This window comes from Macaca mulatta, chromosome 14, assembly GCF_049350105.2.
Source record: "Macaca mulatta isolate MMU2019108-1 chromosome 14, T2T-MMU8v2.0, whole genome shotgun sequence".
Classification (NCBI taxonomy): domain Eukaryota; kingdom Metazoa; phylum Chordata; class Mammalia; order Primates; family Cercopithecidae; genus Macaca; species Macaca mulatta.
The window spans coordinates 19,896,747-19,915,130 of record NC_133419.1 but is presented as its reverse complement, the minus strand read 5'-3'; the positions used below and the strand labels follow the sequence as shown (position 1 = coordinate 19,915,130).

At 45.8% G+C, this 18,384-nt stretch overlaps 1 long non-coding RNA gene across 1 annotated transcript in view; it reads left to right on the top strand.

Moving 5' to 3' along the window:
• The window catches only part of LOC106993241 (uncharacterized), a 60,758-nt gene that overhangs the window by 34,743 nt on the left and 7,631 nt on the right, over positions 1-18,384 (top strand). Inside the window, exon 2 of the long non-coding RNA XR_013403918.1 lies at positions 15,529-17,975. This is a non-coding gene — a long non-coding RNA (uncharacterized LOC106993241). The remainder of the gene's footprint in view (positions 1-15,528; positions 17,976-18,384) is intronic.

The window sequence follows — 18,384 nt, the reverse complement described above, 5'->3', positions numbered from 1 at the left end:
CCACTCAAAGGCTGGAGCAGAGGTGAAGAGAGAGGACAAAGGGAAGAGACTTTGGTCCCCACTTCAACAGTCTTTGTGCTGGCACCTATTCTGCTTGGTCACATGCTAGGACAGCTTAGCAGCGCGTGTCCCTGAGGAGCAGCCTGGGCTCTTCATGCACACACACACACGGACATGCATGCACGCGCACACACACGTGAATCTCCCAGCCCAGCCACCCCATCTCTAGTTCCTCCTCTTCAGGCTGCAAAAGGGAAGGATGGCTGGCACCTAAGGCAGTTTGCTCCAGTCCAGAAAGTTCCCAACTGCACCTCTCCCTCCCTCCCCTTTCCCCCAGCTTGCCACCCCCAGGACCTTGGGTCTGACTTCTTTCTGCTTCTACCCTCGGCCCAGCTCTTCTGGGATGGCTTGTAGATGCCCCACCCTCTCCAGCTCACTCCTCCAGGTCCCTGCCGGCCATGCCAGAGACTTCACCTGGTAGATCTGCCTCTCAGCACCACTGCTGCCCATTCTAGCCTCCACCACTCTCCCCTTTCAATTCCTAGGGCCCCATGGGGCTGGCTCCTTATAACACAGTCCAGTGTGTGTCTTTGCAAAGTAAGAACTGAAGAGCCAGAGAGTGTGCAGACGTTGCCTTTATCGCCAGCCTCTTCCGAGAAAAATCACAACATGTTAGAACTGGAAGAGACTTCAGCAGCCATTGAGGTCAGCCCCCTTTGCCTGCACCTGCCCCCAGTTCTGCCTCAAAAGACCCAGAATCAAACACAGCAACCCCACGCCTCCTCCCAAATGCCCTCCAGCTCCCTCAGGATCCAAGGTCCTGCAGAAATGCACAAGGGGGGATGGGTGAGACCATCACTCTGCACAGGTGTGTCATAAGGAGTGCTACAGAAGCTTCAAAGATGCCCCAGAGCCCAGGATGGGACTCAAGTAGCCAGCGTAGCCCATAAGACACCTCCGCACACACACAACCCAGGACCTCTCCCCATCCCTGAGACACCAGGGCCCACCAGAGGGCCCTTTCCTCTCCCATGACTCCCCTTTGAAGGCCATCATCCTTCCCAAAGGAATAAGAGAGCTTAACCCAGAGTCTCTTCACTGGTTGAACAGGATATTGGACTACACATGCTCCACTGAGGGTCCTAGAAAACCCTCAAATTCAGAACACAAATGGTACAACTGCCAGAAAGAAGTTGCCTGCCCCTTACATGCTTTTGCTCAGGAGACCACCTAGAGTCCCAGCCCAGGAGTAGTCCCAAGAGATGAGAGATGTTCCAAAGGAGACAAGGACACATAGTGTCTTCCTGCCACCGCCTCTTCCATTCCTCTCTCCCGGTAAGGACATGTGGCTCCTCTCAGCCATCCCTGTGTTTCGTTCTCATTAGGCCCCAGAGGAGGGATGTCACTGCTCCTTAGTTCAACCGGAACAATAGAATAATGAGGAGACACTTTCCTATTTCCCAATCTGACTTCACATGGCTGTTGCAGAACTTTTCCTTAGTTCAGCTAAAGACAGGGTTCTTTGTCCCACAGCCACGAAAATTTAGGTTTGCAGAAAATTTGAGTGGCGAGTAATACAGGGTTTTATTGGGTGAAAAGGAAGAAAAGGGGGAAACAAGGACTCTCGCCAGACCAGAGTCCCTGCCACAGGACTTCCCACCTGGCCCTTTCAAATCCCAGTTTCCATACAGGAAGAGGAGGGGCCAGGCTCCTCCCTGCTGCAAACGTCGTGAACTTCCTGAAACTTCACCTCAGTGGGCAGGCTGGTTGATGTTTCTCCAGGGACCCCCTCCCACCTGGCTGTCTCAGCTGCAAGGAGGGGTTGCATTGGGATTGCTGAGAGATAAAAGTTTAACTCAGGTCCTGCCATCCCCCTTGGACACCCAGCCAGCCAGGAGTTTAAGATAAATGACTGAGAAGAACAGGCTTATGGGACTCCAGCAAGTTGGCTGGAATTTGAAATGCCTATCCTAGAAAACAAGGAGTTTAAAGGAGCTCCAAGCTTAGAGGCAAGGAAAATTAACGAGGAGGATAAAGAAGTGGGAGATTGGCAAGACAGAAGCTAGGGATGGGCAGCTCCCTGGACAGGGCAGCGAGGCAGGGTGTCAAATCTGGTGGCAGAACATCCAGCCCATCCCAGGGCTCAGAGAGTTCCAGCTTCCTCTCTCCTCATCCAGGGAGGCAGCAGAATGGAAAACTAGAAATGCTTTAGAGCAGAACAGACTGAGGCTCCAATCCTGATTCCGTTGCTTCTGAGCTATGTGATCTTGAGCAAATTACTTAAGGTCTCTGAGCCTCGGAGTTTTGCCACCTGTAAATGGGAGTCACTGATACTTCAAAGTGTTTTGTAAGAGCTAAATGGGACAAATGAAAGCCCTGAAACAATTCCTGGCCTGTAACAAATGTTGGATCAAAGGTAGGCAGTTCTCCTTTAAATCACATGAAATATCAGATCTTCTCAGGCCTCAGAGCTATTTAGTCACTTGCTCCCCTTTAATGGGAACAAAGGTCTCCTGAAGGACACACCGGTTATATGAGGACAGCCCACTTATTCACTCATTCATTCATTCATTCAACAATTGTTCTTTGAGTGTTTATGTGTCACGTCATAGAAATGTAACTGGACAAAATGAGGTACCTGCTCTCGTCCTTAATGCCTACAATAAATGGGAGAATATGCAGAATGCCAAGCAGTGATAAAAAGCTATGAAAAACATAAAGCAGGCATGGAGACAGAGAATAATTGTTTTACACAGAACGTTTGGGAAAGGCATCTCCACAAAGGTGTCATTTACTAACACCTGCAGAAGTGAGCAGCCAGCTGTGTGGGGTTATCTGGGGGAAAGCATTCCATGGGGGGACAGGGAGTGCAAAGTCCCACAGTGATAGCAAGCCCCAGTGAGAGATGCAGACACCAACTACTGATGGGTTTAGCTCATAAGAAGGAGCACCCCTACCCATCAGGAAGAAGAATGAAAGGCTCATGGAGACCAAGGTGTTGAAATTGACCTTCAAGAATGGGTAGTATTTTAATAGACTCAGATGAGGGACAGAAAGAATCCCAAAGAGAGGGCTGCAGCCCTCATGTTTCTGGGATCTAGCTTACTCTTCCCCAAAGAAGGGCTTGCAAAAGTCACACCACCAATTAGTGAAGTCAGAACACGCACCTGTCCTGTTGAAGCCCCGTCAAAAGCTTTCTAATGGGATGAGTCCTTATTATTCAAAATATATGTAAGTCAGCTCCCTGGAGAGACTGCAAGCTATCTGGGGTCAGAAGCCCATTCCTTGCCATTCCTTGCGAACGTCATTACTCCCAGAGCCTACCATGACACTAGACACAATAGGAGGCCATGACTAGTTCTTGTTTTGACTTGAACTCGCATGTCCCCCACAGGGCCAAACGCCCTCACTTTCCTCTAACCACACCCCTGCATTCGGCACAATGCCTTTCTTAGCACGTTCTGGGTCCCTCGATCCAGAGAACAATCTGTCTGACTGGATTTATTGACACTTAGCACCCCAGAGGGGCCTAAGGTGACTGCCCAGGAATTCTGACCAAGCCTTGCTTATCTTCATCGGAGTCTCTGAGCATCGCAGCTGCCAGGCAGCCAGGCGTTGTGTCGCAACTCTGCAGAAGTGCCACACACACGGTGATTAATACCCTATCTCCTAGCAAGTAATTATAATTAATGCAGAATATCAAATCAGGAAATCAGGCATTATTAGGAGGAATTAGCTATTTATTTTCATTTTACGCTCTGCTCTCCCCCACCTCACCTCCCACATCTCCACCCCCACCTCCTATTTCCAGGTCTGAGCTGGAGAAGAAGAAGAGCACAGCTAAAACTTTCTTCATTCCATACGATTCCATACGTGTGTAGTAAGCACCTATGTTCCAGGTCCTGAATGGGGCTTTAAAAAGACAAAGAGCAGCACAGTTCAGATTCTCAGGGAGCTTATAATCTAGTGGAAAGCACGCTTCTCAGGTAATTAATGGCAGGGGTGGGAGTAAACAGAAACTGTGGTGGCAGCTCAGGAGAAGGAGCACTTGACTCTGCCTGAGAGAGTCCAGGAGGGCTTCTAGAGGAGGTAGCATTTGAGCTGGGCCTGGAATGATGGGCAGCAGTTTTCCAGGTGGGCAAGCAGGGGAAAGGGCATTCCAGGCAGAAGCCCTAAAATACAAGAGAAAGTGACCCAAGAGCAAACCATCTAAAAAGGGGAATGAGGAGTGGGAAGGCTGGGCAGGGAAATGGGACCAAATTGGGAGGGGCTGTTAGCCCACCAGTGCCTGAGAAGTCAAGAAAGATCTGAAGGAAGCCCCAGTCGGATTCTGGGCCGGGCCCAGGAGGTGAGTTCCAGAAGCGAATGTCTGGGGATCAGGAGAGACGAAGCAAAGTCTAAGAGCACGAGGGTGCAGCTTGTCGTGCAGAGAGACTCAGGCTGGAAGTGGAAAGGGGTCTAGCACTGGTTTCTCCTACTACATTCCTGCCACGAGAGGCTCAGGAGCACCCTCCAGGCATCTGGCCGTGTTTAGCAGTCCTTGCTGATGTTTAGCTGGGAACAAAAAGAAACGCTGAGTCAGAAATAGGGAGGGTAATTAATTAGACTGTAAGCTCCAGGAGAGCAAGGGCGGCAGCGCAGCCTGTGCTCAAAGGGCATTTGATGATTAGATGACTGCTTGAATCAACAACTTCTGGCAGCAATGTGGAGAATGCATGGCAGCAGATGGAGGTTGGGGACTAAGGAAGCTACTGCAACATTTCCAGAGACAGACGGGGCAATGGTACAAAGACCCAAGTAGAGATCCTCTGGGTAGGGAGAGGATGCCTGGAATGGATTTGGGAAAGACTCTGGAGAAAGGTCCAGGAGAGAAGCCCCACAACACTAATCAAAAAGGGCCCCCAAATGTCCAGATTCTTCACCCCTACTTTGTCTCAGAAAAGCATAAACAGGAGAGTGGATCCCCCAAAGGCCAAGACAATTGCCTTCTGGGGAAGACACAGTGTGGAATTCTCTAATCCTAATCACAGTAAATTAAAGAAAGACGAGAGAAGTAATCCAGCAGACTAGCTTCAGGTAACTGGACTCAGAGGAAGAAGAGTGTCTTGAGAACAAGGAAGCGTGGGGGAAATCTGAAAGGTAGCAATAGGGCCTAAGGACTAAGGGTTTCGGGATGGACGGCTCTGAGGCCTGTAGGCATAATATCTAGCGGTACATCCTCCAAGGAGTTTTTGCAGCGGGGTTCTGATGCTTTGGAAGCCAGAGTAGGTCAGGCCTGCCCTATCTGACCAGTTTCTCTGGATCCAAAAAGCCTCTTCCCAGCTTGAAGGGCCAGCATGATATCCCCAGGGATGAATAAGAAGCCCATCAGGTGACTGCTGTCACCCCTTTAAGACTGGATACACAAGATCTGAATATAAGGACCCTTGACACTAAGACCCCGTGGAATTCTCAACCCAGAACATCTAGCTAGGGAGGCAGCCTTCAACAAAGGTCTTTGGGATCTGGGTTGTGGCCTCTCATAAATCAGTCTTTCTCTAGCCTCAAAAGCAACTTAGGCCAGTACATTTGACTGTAGCTTAACTATCTCATAGCTCCATTACTGAATGTCTAAAGCTTTATCTTACAGATATCTAGCTCTAACCATGACAGAAAAGCATTTCTCCATTTTTCAAATGAAGAATCAGGCTCGGAGAAGTGAAATTACTTTGCTCAGTGTCACATGGTGGCACTCAGTGTCCAAACCCAGCTCTAGCTGACTCCACGGTCAGATACGGGGTGTCTTTGAGTGGTCCTGTCTACCTTAGTTTAGGTATAAGTAGCAACTGTAGCCCAAACTCTATTCTGGGTGAAAATTATAAAGTCCATTTTGAATTGGCTATGGTTTTGCCCCACCGAAAAGACAATTAGCTTTTCTCTAGTAGCTACCATTGTCAAAACGTTGTCCTAGTCTTTCGATATGCATTGTTTGATCTTAGATCCCTCCATCCCGGCTGCCTGTGTCCAGCTTTGGAGTTCAGCTCATTTCAGACCCAGGTCCCACCTCCCCTTTCTTTTCTCACCCCTGACTGTGTTTCTGAATGTCTGTTTTCTCAAATCTACCCTGTTCCTTCAGCCAATCTTGAGAACCACCTGCCCACCCCATCCCACCCCATCTACCACTCCTGACTATACATCTGGCCACAAAAAAAAAAAAAAAAAAAAAAAAAAAAATTAGTAAGTCCGTCTGATCTCCTATAGCTTCTGCTCCAGGTCCCAGTCAAACTACACAACACACCCCAGCAGAACCCTGAATTCTCTTCTTACACTGGTATTCCCACAAGAGATCCTATCTACAATTCTCTCTTGCAACATAACTCTCACCCTAGCAGTAGAAAGACTGTCACCCAGTAGCAAGAATCAGACTGAAATAAGAAATGCACATCATCACCTTTAAACTCAAAAGAAATACAGAGGGTCACCAAAAGAGGGAAGGCAAGAGAGGAACCTGGTCTAGAAATCTCCCCAAGTCCCTATCATTAGGGCCCCGTCGCCAGGGGGATGCGAGCCAGCTGATTAAAAAGTAACCTCTCCTATAGAGAGCTGGCCCCCAACTGATAACCCCAAGCAAGTCAGCCCCTTGGATAATGAATAACTTTGCTTGACCACCAAATAGAGGCACTGCACCCAATATGCCGTAGTAGAAATTGGGGCAGCTCGTTCAGGTTAGCCGAGCCTTAAATTCCTCATCTGTACACTCAAAATAATAATCTCAGGCCTGCCTACAGTAGAGCGTTATTTTGAAACTCCAGTGAGATCTTGGATGCAAAGGTGCTTTGGCTATTGGGAGAGGAAAATTGAAAGGAGGAAAGGAACTTATATATATAAGTCAAAAGGGCTCAAGCAAGACCATGTGGTGGCCCTCCAATCTGCCAGGTAGTAATTCATTCTGAAAACACACACAGTACTGGCTGTGCTTTAAGGCAGAAGTGCCATGTGGGGCAGTGGAGCTTCAAATGGCATGCTTAGACACTGATGAAGTTATGTGCACGCAGAGCTAGCCCACCCCTCACTACTAGATGAATAAGTAGTAGGACTTGGAAGAATATGAGCACTAAAAACAAAGACTTAGAGTCCAAGCTGTGTCACTGACTTCCCTGAGCCTCTGTTTCCTCATCTGTAAAATGGGAACAACATATCTCATTTATAGGGTTTTTGCAAATTTGTAAAGCTTATGTTAAATAATTTATGCCAGGTGCCTGGCACAAATGGTAGTTGTTCCTATTAATAGTGATGATAATAATAATTTCCCCTTTGCTGCTGTCTCATCCCTAAAGGTAAGGAGACAGCACTGAATGGCTTTTGATGAGAAATCCACAACCGACCTTACAATAGGCAGCTACTGGGCCCTCAATAAGCTCACTAAGCATGAAATTGAGCAAGAATACTTATCTGTCTACTTGAATGCTAATGAGGCTCTAACTAGGAAAGACAGGATGTCTGTGGAGTTCCCACGCTGGTGATGGGGCTGGTAGGTTAGAAAATGAGGTAGAGGGAGGAAGGGCAGCAGGGAAGCTAATGTCCAGGTCCCAAAAGCCAATAGCTTCTGCCTGGCGGTGTCCCTGCAGGCAAGTTCTATGAGCCTGTTGAACACTCCTTTCCAGCGAAGGATTAAACACTCAACAAACTCAGGTGTGGTCATTTCTAAGACTGGAAGCATCACACTCATGGATTTCCAGGTTTATAAGGGTGACCCCAGTAATCCCTAAGAAATGGTCACCATGATCTGGAAGGAGGTCCACCCCAGTGGGACAGCTGGTAATTGACAGCAATAGCTTCAGCAGAGAACTAGCTTTAGATCACTCTGGAAGGGGGTCTCCAGGTGAAAATTTAAAATGAAAAGAAGTAAAGAAGAAAGGGAAGAGGGGAAGGACTGGGATAGACTGACTGAACAGTTTTAGTGGATGGAACATCCAAGAGAAAACAGAGACAGTAAAAGGGAAAAGCAACAGGTGTCAGAACAGAAGGGAAGATGTGTTCCTGCTTGTGTACAGAAAGACAAACAGGAAAGGAAAGGAAATAGTGTTTCTTAAGCCCCAGCTCTATGCTGGACACCATGCTGGGATGGTGATAGACATTATCTTATCTATCCTCCAAACATCCTGGCTAGAGCAGTAAATTATTATCTCCAGCTCACAGGTGAGGACAATGACACTTTGGGCCACTGTGTAACTTGCTCTGTTAACTTTTCTTTTTTAATTCTCCGTTCACTTTTAAACAAAACAACAATGAAAATGTTGATGTTTAGATACCGACACCTGATGAAGAAAAAATTCCATGGCCACATGATCCAGTGTGGTGGTTTTTCCCTGTTGTTTCAGTTCCTGATTTCCTACTTCAGCCCTTCCCTTTTATCTGTGAACTTTCTGATTCTTCTTTGTGAAAAAGACATACTCTTATTAAAACACTTAAATGCAAACGCAAATGTCACATAACCCTTATTTTTAACACTGCATTAAGCACATGTTTGTAAAAGAATAAATGCCTAGGTTACAAAATTCAAGACCTTTCTCAAGAATCCTAAACTTTTCATCAGCTCACCCTGAATTTTAGTTAGGAGTCAAAGCCTTGCGCCATTGAATTGACCTTGACCTTAACCTTGCTTAAGGCACCCATCAACTCCTTCTCACTTAATGGCAATTATTCTCTCTCTCTCTCTCTCTCTCTCTCTCTCTCTGTCTTTCTCCCACCAACTGTTTAGATCCCCCTGCTGGGCCTGTTCAAGTCAATCAGAAGGAAAGCCTTAATTTGCCCTTAAATCTATATTTTCAGAGCTCCTGCATTGTTTCCCTTCACAAAGCAGAACAGAGCAGCAAGACTGCAGAGCCATCTGTATCCAAACCCTCCTGCCATGAGGGTTTATCTGCCAGTTTGCCTCTGTTTGGCTCTCTGGAGACAATCCCTCTCCTGGCTTAGTCTTTGCCTGTATAACAGAGCTATGCCAGGTAGGGCCTCTTCACCCTCAATCTCCACACCCAAATGTTATCCCTGATGTAAGACTGAGATTCACCTCGTTCATAACATTTTCCCGGATCTCCTAAGACCTCCACTCCAAATCTAAAGAATCTCTTCTTCTCCTGAATTACTTTGCCATTTCCAGAATCTTTTAGCACTATTGACTTGCAGTAAGTACAGTTGTTACTTTTCTTTCCTTTCTTCCAGACTGTAAGCTCCTTGAGGGCAGGACCTATGTCTAATCTGAAGGAAGTTCGGTTTCTCTCTCTAGGATCAATCTTAAAAGGACGAGGCTTACATCTTTTGCAGATTTCTCATTATTCAAAGCTAAGCATTCCCCTAAGAAGGAACCTTCCCTGGAAGCAAATCCCATAAGGACAAGGACCTTTGTGTCTTATTCATAGGTATCCCCAATGTGTGAGCACTTGGTTAATACACATTTAATGAAGACTGTCTATAGGCTAGCATTTCGTAGGATTGTTCATGATTTTTGCATTACTGCTTATCACCTAGCATTTTGCATCCCCCTTGACTAGGATCAGATTTCTGGCATGAAGTCTGTTTTACTGACTAGAACGTTCAGCCCCTTTTCATCTGCTATTTGACTTCTTCAAGTTAGAACCAGAGGCAACATTATTTGAATGCAATACCTGTCTACTTCCATGACAGCCTATTGCCCAGTGATGCCATCAGACATATGAGATTAACAGATTTCTTTAGAATTATTTTACTAAAGGTTCTATATCCTTTATGTGACATTATATGAAAACATTACTTAACACATAAAGAATAGTTGATAAATGCTTGCTCTCCTTCCTTCCTCATACGGAACATACAAAACAAGATTTAAATAACATTTGTAGTGGAGATTTAAGTTCTTTCCAATTGGTGCAAAGGCAGAGATGTCTGAGGACAGAGAGATGTCCATGAATGTAGGATACACATAAGGACACATGTGAGTCTAGGTGTAAAGGACAACCAGCGAAGGCTTTTAAGCAAGGAATCCAATGGAATTCGATTTACATTTTTACAAGACCCCTCTGCTATAGTATAGAGCAAGAGCAAAAGCACTTAGGAGGCATCCAATGTCTAGGCTCACGATGATGGTGGCCTTGCTTACGGGTAGTAACGGTAGTGCTAACGAACACGTAGACAAGTCTAGAATGTATTTTACAGGTAGCATTAACAGGACTTGATGACAGATTGGATGTGGAGATGTAAACAAAGTAGACAAATCAAGGGTGATCCCAATTTGAGGGTTGTGAACAAATGTAAGTCCTATTACTAAAGTAGGGGAGACTGCTGCAGAAACAATTTGGGAGTTGAACTAGAAAAGGAAATCAAGGATTCTGTTTTAGACAGGAGACAAGCAGTTAAAATCTCAATCTGGCCCTCATGGGAGTGGGGAGCCGTTAGCATATAATCTAAAATCATGAATCTGGCTGAGATTAGAGGAATATAGAAAAGCAATTGCCCCAGGACCTAGCCTGGTCCAGCAGAGGTTACTGAAAAGTGACTCAGGAGACAGAAAGAAAACCAGAGGAGCGTAGTGTCAACCAAGCCAAGGAGGGGAAGGCATCCTCCCATATTTAATGAACATCCAACTCTCCACACTATCAACACTGAAGGCACTCCGTTAGGCACAGGGATTACAGAAATGAACAAGGCACAGCCCTTACCCTCAAGGAATTCACAGTCTAGAGGAATAAGGGGTAACACTCAGGAAATGGGAAAATTAAGTTTAGTTTCTTGGTAGTACAGATTCTGATTCAACTACAGCAACACCAGAGAAAAAACAAAACACGAACCAATTGAAAAGGAAAGTTAAAGCTACAAGACAGTAGTTGTGATCCTTCTGCTTTATGTAGAGATCAGCAGATTTTTAGATGTATTAAACACAGGCTGTGTCACAATCTACAGGCTGCTGAACTTGTATCCTATTCACAACTTCTAAGAGGCTTCAAGTCTAGCAAGGAAGCCTTGCAACAGAGGGACTATCAGCCACCCAGTGGCATTTCGTGTCCCCAGCAAATCAGCCTGAATGGTGAGAGTAGAGAGAGAACGAGATCACACGGCAAGTCACACTTGATCTTACCATTATCCCTCAACACAAGTGCACGAGTTAAATCCTGTTAGAATAATGACAGGAACAGCCCCAAAGACAACGTGTTGTCTCAAAGAAGCAATACCTTGAGGTTCACTGAAATTGGATCTAGGCAATTCCTACTGAATTTTCTTAACAATAGCCATGGGGTAGCCGGAGTTTGGGCAATAGATTGCCTGTCCCAATTCCCTGCCCCTGAGCTACTGCAGAAGCCACATCAGTCATCGCAACAAGAGGAAGCCTAATGTTCTAAAGAAACAACCAAACCCTGCACACAAACACTGCCTCTGGCGCAGAGGCTTACATTAAAATCTTATAATAGATTCTGTACGCATTTAGAGCTAGAACTGTCTGAGGTTCTCTGAATCTAAAAGTAGCATCTCGCCAAGGTAGAAGTGAGGTAATCATTTGAACAACAAGCAAGGGAGGTGGGAGGCTGGTAAGTGGCATTTTCCCTACTGTAGCCATGTTGGATGTGTTAACCAGAAGGACAAAGCCGCAAGCCATCAGGGATCAGGGAAGAGGAGATGGACAGAGGAAATGCATATCAAGGGCACAGAGAAGAAGATGGGAAGGTACAGGGACAAGCTAATGCGTTAGGAACATACTTGTACCAGGAGAATTTGTTTTTAGATATTAATTTTGTGTTATGACTTTTTATATTTCTCTCTCTCTCCCTCCAATTTCAACCAGGTAACCTTAGGCTTTTAAATTCTTGCTTCAGCTTTCTGACACTGTCGTGGCAGAAAGCTGAAGCTATCTAAAATTCATTTAGTTGATCATTCTAGCTGTGGAGGGGGAGGAGGAAGATGCCTACAAGAAGCAGACAAGTGAGAAAGGAGATTTCCTAAGTCTAGGAAGGGGCCAAGAGCCAATGTCCTCTCAAGCAAATAGGGACCAGGCCCTGCTCTCTGGCAAGACACTAGGAAAGTGGCAAAACTTAAGAAAGGAACAAGAGATCTCATTCCCTTTCCTGCCCAACCATGAAATGAAGAAATGCCAATGGTCCTAATCTAGGCAGACTTGTGACTGATGAGCTAGAAAAAACTTCTAAATGCCTTGGCCAACTAAGATATTGGAACCAGGCAGCAGTAAGGAGCTGCCAGAATGACCAAAGTTAAAGTTCAAAAGTAAACGCACTGGCGTAGCCTACTACCAGATGACCTAAGCAACAAGTTAGAAGCATCATGAATAGGAAAAGTTTTGGGTTTACAACCAGACTTGACCTCTATTAAAAGCCTCATGCACTTCATAGACTGTCTGCCTATGGTAGAGCAAGCTAGCAAATTAACTGTGCCAGGACTGGAGGGAAGCAGGTGGGAGGGGAGGACCTTCCCTTTCATATACCTTCCTGAGAATCTTGGAGGAAAAAGGAATAAAGGACACTAATGAACAATAGATTTCTCTTTTTTTCTCACTCCTCCAGACAGTTTTCCCTGATCCCTAACCTACAACGTGCCAGTCATTTCTCTCTCATCTAAACTCTGGTTGGCTGCTTTAGGCTGAAATTCCCTGGACAGCTACCCTTTGGTAGAGTCATTACATCCCAAGATTTGCAGGACATGTATTGCACATTTGATTTTATCACTTCCTCAGTCAGACTCCAAGGAATAGATTCATACCCACCAAGTTCCCAAGAAACAGATTTTAATGCTCAACTGCTACTTAATGCCTTTGCAATAATCAATTTGCCATCCCAAACTATCTATATGGGACTTGCTCTTCTTGGCCATACAACACAATAGAGACCAGAATAGAACAGACCTTGGTAAACACAGAATCAGAAAAGAGAAAATATTGTCTTACCCAAAAGATATTGTATATATATAAGGGCAGGACTAGAGGAGGATAACACCAAGGCAGATAGATAGATAGATAGATAGATAGATAGATAGATAGATCGATCTTGGTGTTATCTGCCTCTAGTCCAGAATAACTAACAGGATAGAACTATCCCATCATAGAGTCACTGACAACAAAGTCATGCTACACTAAGCAAATTTTCTATTTTGATAGGGTGACCAAGAGTAAGAACAGGAGGAAAGAATGGCACATCATATACCTTGACCAGTAAAGTACTTGACAAAGTGTCATAATGTCCACATCAACCAGACAGGAAATGTGCACAGGATGACAGGATGACTAGGTAAACCCATCACCACATGACTAACTAGAGTCACACTCTGCTTGGTTCCACCCCATTCAACATTTTTTTAAATAATGAAAACAAAGACATAAAAGTAGTGTCCCTTGATATGTGTCAATACTACAAAATAGAGAGGTATAGCTAGTACTGCCTGAGTGAATTAAGACTCAGAACTATCTCAAGAGATAGACACTAATGTTTTAAAAAATGAAATTTACTAAGAAGGGTTGGTAAATCTTGCACTTAAAAGAAATCAATATCATTAAGTATAAAATGAAGAGCTTCATCTAGCAACAGTATGAGTTTCAAGAAAAATGGAAAAAAATAACAGGGATTCAGGTTTTTCTTACTATGACCTCCTCGGTCTGCATCAACTGAACTACAATCCCCAGGTAAGGATTTAACAGTATCCTCTGTGCCTAGCTGAGTACCACTGCGGTACTATATTTCAGGGGGACATAAATGACTTAGAGCAAGTCCACAGAAGAGTGAGCAAAATTATGAAAGGACTTGAAAACATATTTTATAAAGAACAATTGGGGATGGGGAGATTATTGAAGGAGTCAAGAAGGCTCACAATAGTTCGAGGGGATATTTGCTTCTTGCTTCTTAAATTTATGCAGAAGAGAGATTTTGCGATTTAACAGATTACTAAAGGTTGAACTAGAACCCATGGGTGCTAGTTATAAGACAGACGGATTTCAAATCAATAAAAATAACTTTTTAAAATTAATCACAACCACCCTACAGTAAAATTAAACTACCCTGTGAAATAGAGAGCTCTCAGTTACATGCAGAGCCCACCTGTTATGACCTGCTCCCTGCCGGGAAGTAGGCCAGTCCCCATCCACAGCTCAGAGACCAAGCGGCCAGCTTTCTCACAGAACCTGAAGAACCATCCAGGGCAGCTAGATCAAGTCCTGGCTGGGGATCCTGCTGTGACCCAGGAACCTGTGCTCCAGCATCTGGGCCTTTGGCATTCTTCCCAATGAACAAGTCATTTCCTCAAACATCAGTTTCAATAGGTGAAGCCACTGTTTTGTTCTTAGGTCTCCAAGAGCACACTGATATCTTGCTTTTCATTCTATTCACTATTTCTTAAACTGGAGTCTTATCTCTCTCTGAGCCCCAATCTCTACAGGTAGGTCTCTGGAACTGCCCCCAACGGGTAAGGCTGTCAAGCCCCCAAGGCATCAAACAACTGTCAGCCTGGATCATTGCCTACTGCCTGCTACCAGGAGCCCTGACGCCAGACCTGCCTATCAATTTTAGGACAACTGACAAAACTCCCTGCCCTCAGCCCCCACTATATATCACGCACTGAGGATAAAAACAACGAACAGTCCTTGTCCCCAAAGAGCTCCCAGTCTAGCAGAGAAGTCTTCATATTAGCAACTGATCACACAACTAATACTGCATATGAATGAGAAATTGGAATGTAAAGAACCACCGAGGTGTGGCATAGGGAGGGTTCTCAGAATAGACTTCAGAGGACATGGCACTTGAGCTAGGTTTTGAAGGATGACTAAAGACTTAAGAACTTTCTGAGGAAGAAGTATGCACAGGTTCGAAGGCAACACAGATCCTCACTTTTACTCTCCATCCCACCTCCTTTTACCCTCTTCCTTTTCCCCCATCCATTGCACTGGCACTCCTAGTAGTGGTTATTTGGGAAACGTTGCTTCTTTCCTTTAGATTTCCAAATGCATACTTCTCCCACTCCACCCTGCACCTGTATGGTCCCTTGTTCCACAACAGGGACAGATTTTGTGCCTTTACCCACATGGAAATTCAACAAATAATTTAGTTCAATTCAGTAAGTGCCGATTTATTGAGCTCTTACTATATGCTAGACACGTGGGACATAGAGATGAAAAGAGCCGTTCCCTGCCCTCAGGGAGCTGAGGAAACAAGGGAAGAAGCTGTCTTCTACCTGGCTCTGACTCAAATTCTCTCCACTTTCTCTCTTTCTTTTCCCACATAAACCCAAGTCCCATGAGTAATTAACAAGATGAGTAATAGATCTTCACCCAGAAGGTACATCTTGCAAGCTTGGAAAGTTTAGAAAAGTGACTTTGTATAGTTTCCTTTTTTTTCTCTTTACACCTTTGAAAGGCTCTGAAGACACGGTAAATATAACTTTGAAAAAAGTAGCATCTTTCTGAGAGGCAGCTGGTATAGGAGAAGTGACTTGGGGGACTTGTCACCTGGGCTGATGTAGTCTTTTCTGGGTTTCTGCCTTTCAGTGATTACCTGATCTTCTCTTTCTGTGTCTCCCCTTCAGCTCATCTGATTCTTTATCCTCCTTCTCCTCCCACCCCCACCCAAGATGGAAATGAATCTTGGAAAGCTACGAAAGATGTTGGTAAAGGGAGGGAGGACACCTTCCACCTGCCAACCACAAAACTTCAGAGACAGAGTGAGGATCTCCCTGGCCATGTGATACTTCCATCTGGAGACCCTGCTTCTGAGTCGATGTATTTCAGAAGAGGCTTTCCTCTTTCATCAGAAACCCACCATTTACCATCTTTACAGGAATGACCCAGGCTTGTCTATGTCACCTGATCTGCCACAATATCCTCACCCATGATCTCACTTAACTAACCCAAGGGCCTCCCATGTTCTGAAAAGCTCACCTCAGATTCTGGCCTGCCACAGAAAAGAATTAGCCTTTCATCCTCCCAGCCACTCTCTGGCATATTTATTGTTGTTCACTGATAAAATTATTGGCTACAAACTCAAGTCAAATGAGAAGATTCACACCCCCAAAGCTCTTTTCTCTTGACAAAAAGCCACCTCAGCCTTTTGCTACCACCCTGCATTTGTTTCGCTAAACTCCACATTCTGCTAACATCAATCATGTGAAGAGAGAGCTAAAGAGAGGAGAACAGAGCTGGGATAGCAAAGACACCAGGAAGGAGCGAGAAAAGGAGGGATGGCTGTGCCTCCCTTCTCTCAGAGATGAAAAAGAGGGAGCCACCCTCTACCCGGGCACTGGCCCAGGCAACTCTCTTGTAATGATGCTGCCCAGTGCTCCGGACACCACACCGGGATGTTTCTATCCGATTAAGGCACAGTGGAGAAACCTCACATAAAGAATGAGTTTACTTTGGCTGGGCACGGAGGCTCATGCGTTGTGTAATCCCAACACTTTGGGAGGCCAAGGCAGTCAGATCACCTGAAATCAGGAGTTCGAGACTGGCCTAGTGAAACCTCATCTCTACTAAAAAGACAAAAATTAGCCAGGCGTGGTGGCGTGTGCCTGTAGTCTCAGCTACTTGGGAAGCTGAGGCAGGAGAATTGCTTGAACCAGAGAGGCAGAGATTGCAGTGAGCCAAGATCGCACCACTGCACTCCAGCCTGGGCAACAGAGAGAGATTTTGTCTCAAAAAAAAAAAAAAGAAAGTATGAGTTTTAAGAGAGTAGGAGAAACCTCACTCTCTCTCCTACTCACACCTCTCATTCCCTGTTTTCTCCCCTCCAGTCCCAGACTCCCCAGCTGCTAGAGTGATTAGGGGCCCTTCAGGGAGGCCTACTCTTCCTTTTCTTTCTTCTCGTTTTTCGACTCCTAACCCTACCCCTTCCCACACTCTAGCCCTCTGCGTTTTACAGCCCTCTTTTATGGCTCACCCAAAAAAATTGCAGACATTCTTTTTGTTCTGTTACACCCCAAGAAAGAGAAAAAGAAGACATCTGGCAGGGCCGTCCCTCCCTGTGGCCCACTGCTCCTCCCACCTTCCCACAGCAAACCAGGAAACCGGAAGGAAGGAATATGGATCGAGTTCCAGCCTGCTTCTGTGAAAGTGAACACCTTTTCCAGCTGAGAGGATTCATGTGAAATGCACAGTGTAAATAAACAGTTTTTCCTGAGGCCTGCAGGGTTCTAAAAATGCTATGACTATGCTCTGTGAATTGGCTGAACTATTTTCAATGGAATACAAGAGCAACTTAAAAGGCTTAGTTGCCTCCCTTCTCCAGGCTGTCTATCCACCTTTATCTACTTGAATTTTTTTCCATGCCTCCCCTGCTTCCTGCAGACATGCTCCCCTCTGCTCTCTCAACGCCGGCTCTCCAGAGGAAGTGGAACTGACATTAGGGATTCAGAAGCGTTTTACCAACCCCTTAGCCTCAGGTAGCCACATAAAGCCACACAGGAGGCGTGGAAAGAAGATGGTCCCTAGTACTTCCTACCATTGCATTGTTCTAGCTGCCCACATGCTTCCCTACCTATCATCCACAGGTCCACAGGAAGACCAGACACATCATCCTGTGGGCCCTAGTTCATGGATGCTTCCCATACTTCCCTGACAAACTTGAGAGGCCTATCAGGTCTGTTGCAGCAGCCAAACATAGGCACCTTAGACTCCAGCCTGCTGAAGGCCCCGGCCCCTGTGACACTGCACCCAGCCCACTCCCTGACCTCCTTAATGTGTTATCTTGTCTGTCGAAGCTGCTGTTTCTCCTCAGTGGTCGCAGTTACAATTCCAGACTGGAAAATTTCTTCTTCTATTGTTCCTCAATGAAGCAGTCTTTTTCCTCACTGCCTTCCCTTGCTGGTCAATTAACCTCATCTAACCTGATATCAGAGAGGAGCCAGCTGGTGGGGGGAAGAGCTTGGCCCCCTGGAGAACTAGAGAAAGAGGATGTGGTGCCAAAGTGCCCTTTCCTCCAGCACCCCACGGGATCAGGCACAGACACGAGTCTTATTCCTCGCTCGTCCTCCCTAAAAAGGTACACATACCCAGGAACATAATGTATTTCTTTAGTAAATTACCCCCATGCCACCATCATGACTCCCATTCCATCCACGACTCAGTGACCTGGCAAGAAACTGCCTTGGCCTCTGAGGTGTGCGCCACAGGGCTGTTATAATGGGGCCTCCAGCGGGGCCTTCTAGGGTGGCCATGGTTCCCCCACGACTCCAGCCTCCAGCCAGGACACAGACAGTTTACTTCAAGAGCTGCATCATTCCCCAGCCTTCCTCTCTCTGCTCCCAGGAATCTGCCTTTGCAACACATTTGCTCCTATCCCCTGAGTCGCCTTCAGTGTCACCCCCAAGACTTCCTGAGGCTTACTGACCCCCGTCAGGCACCCCATCACAGAGTATCTTAGCCTGCCTGGAGTCACTCAGACTTCAGGC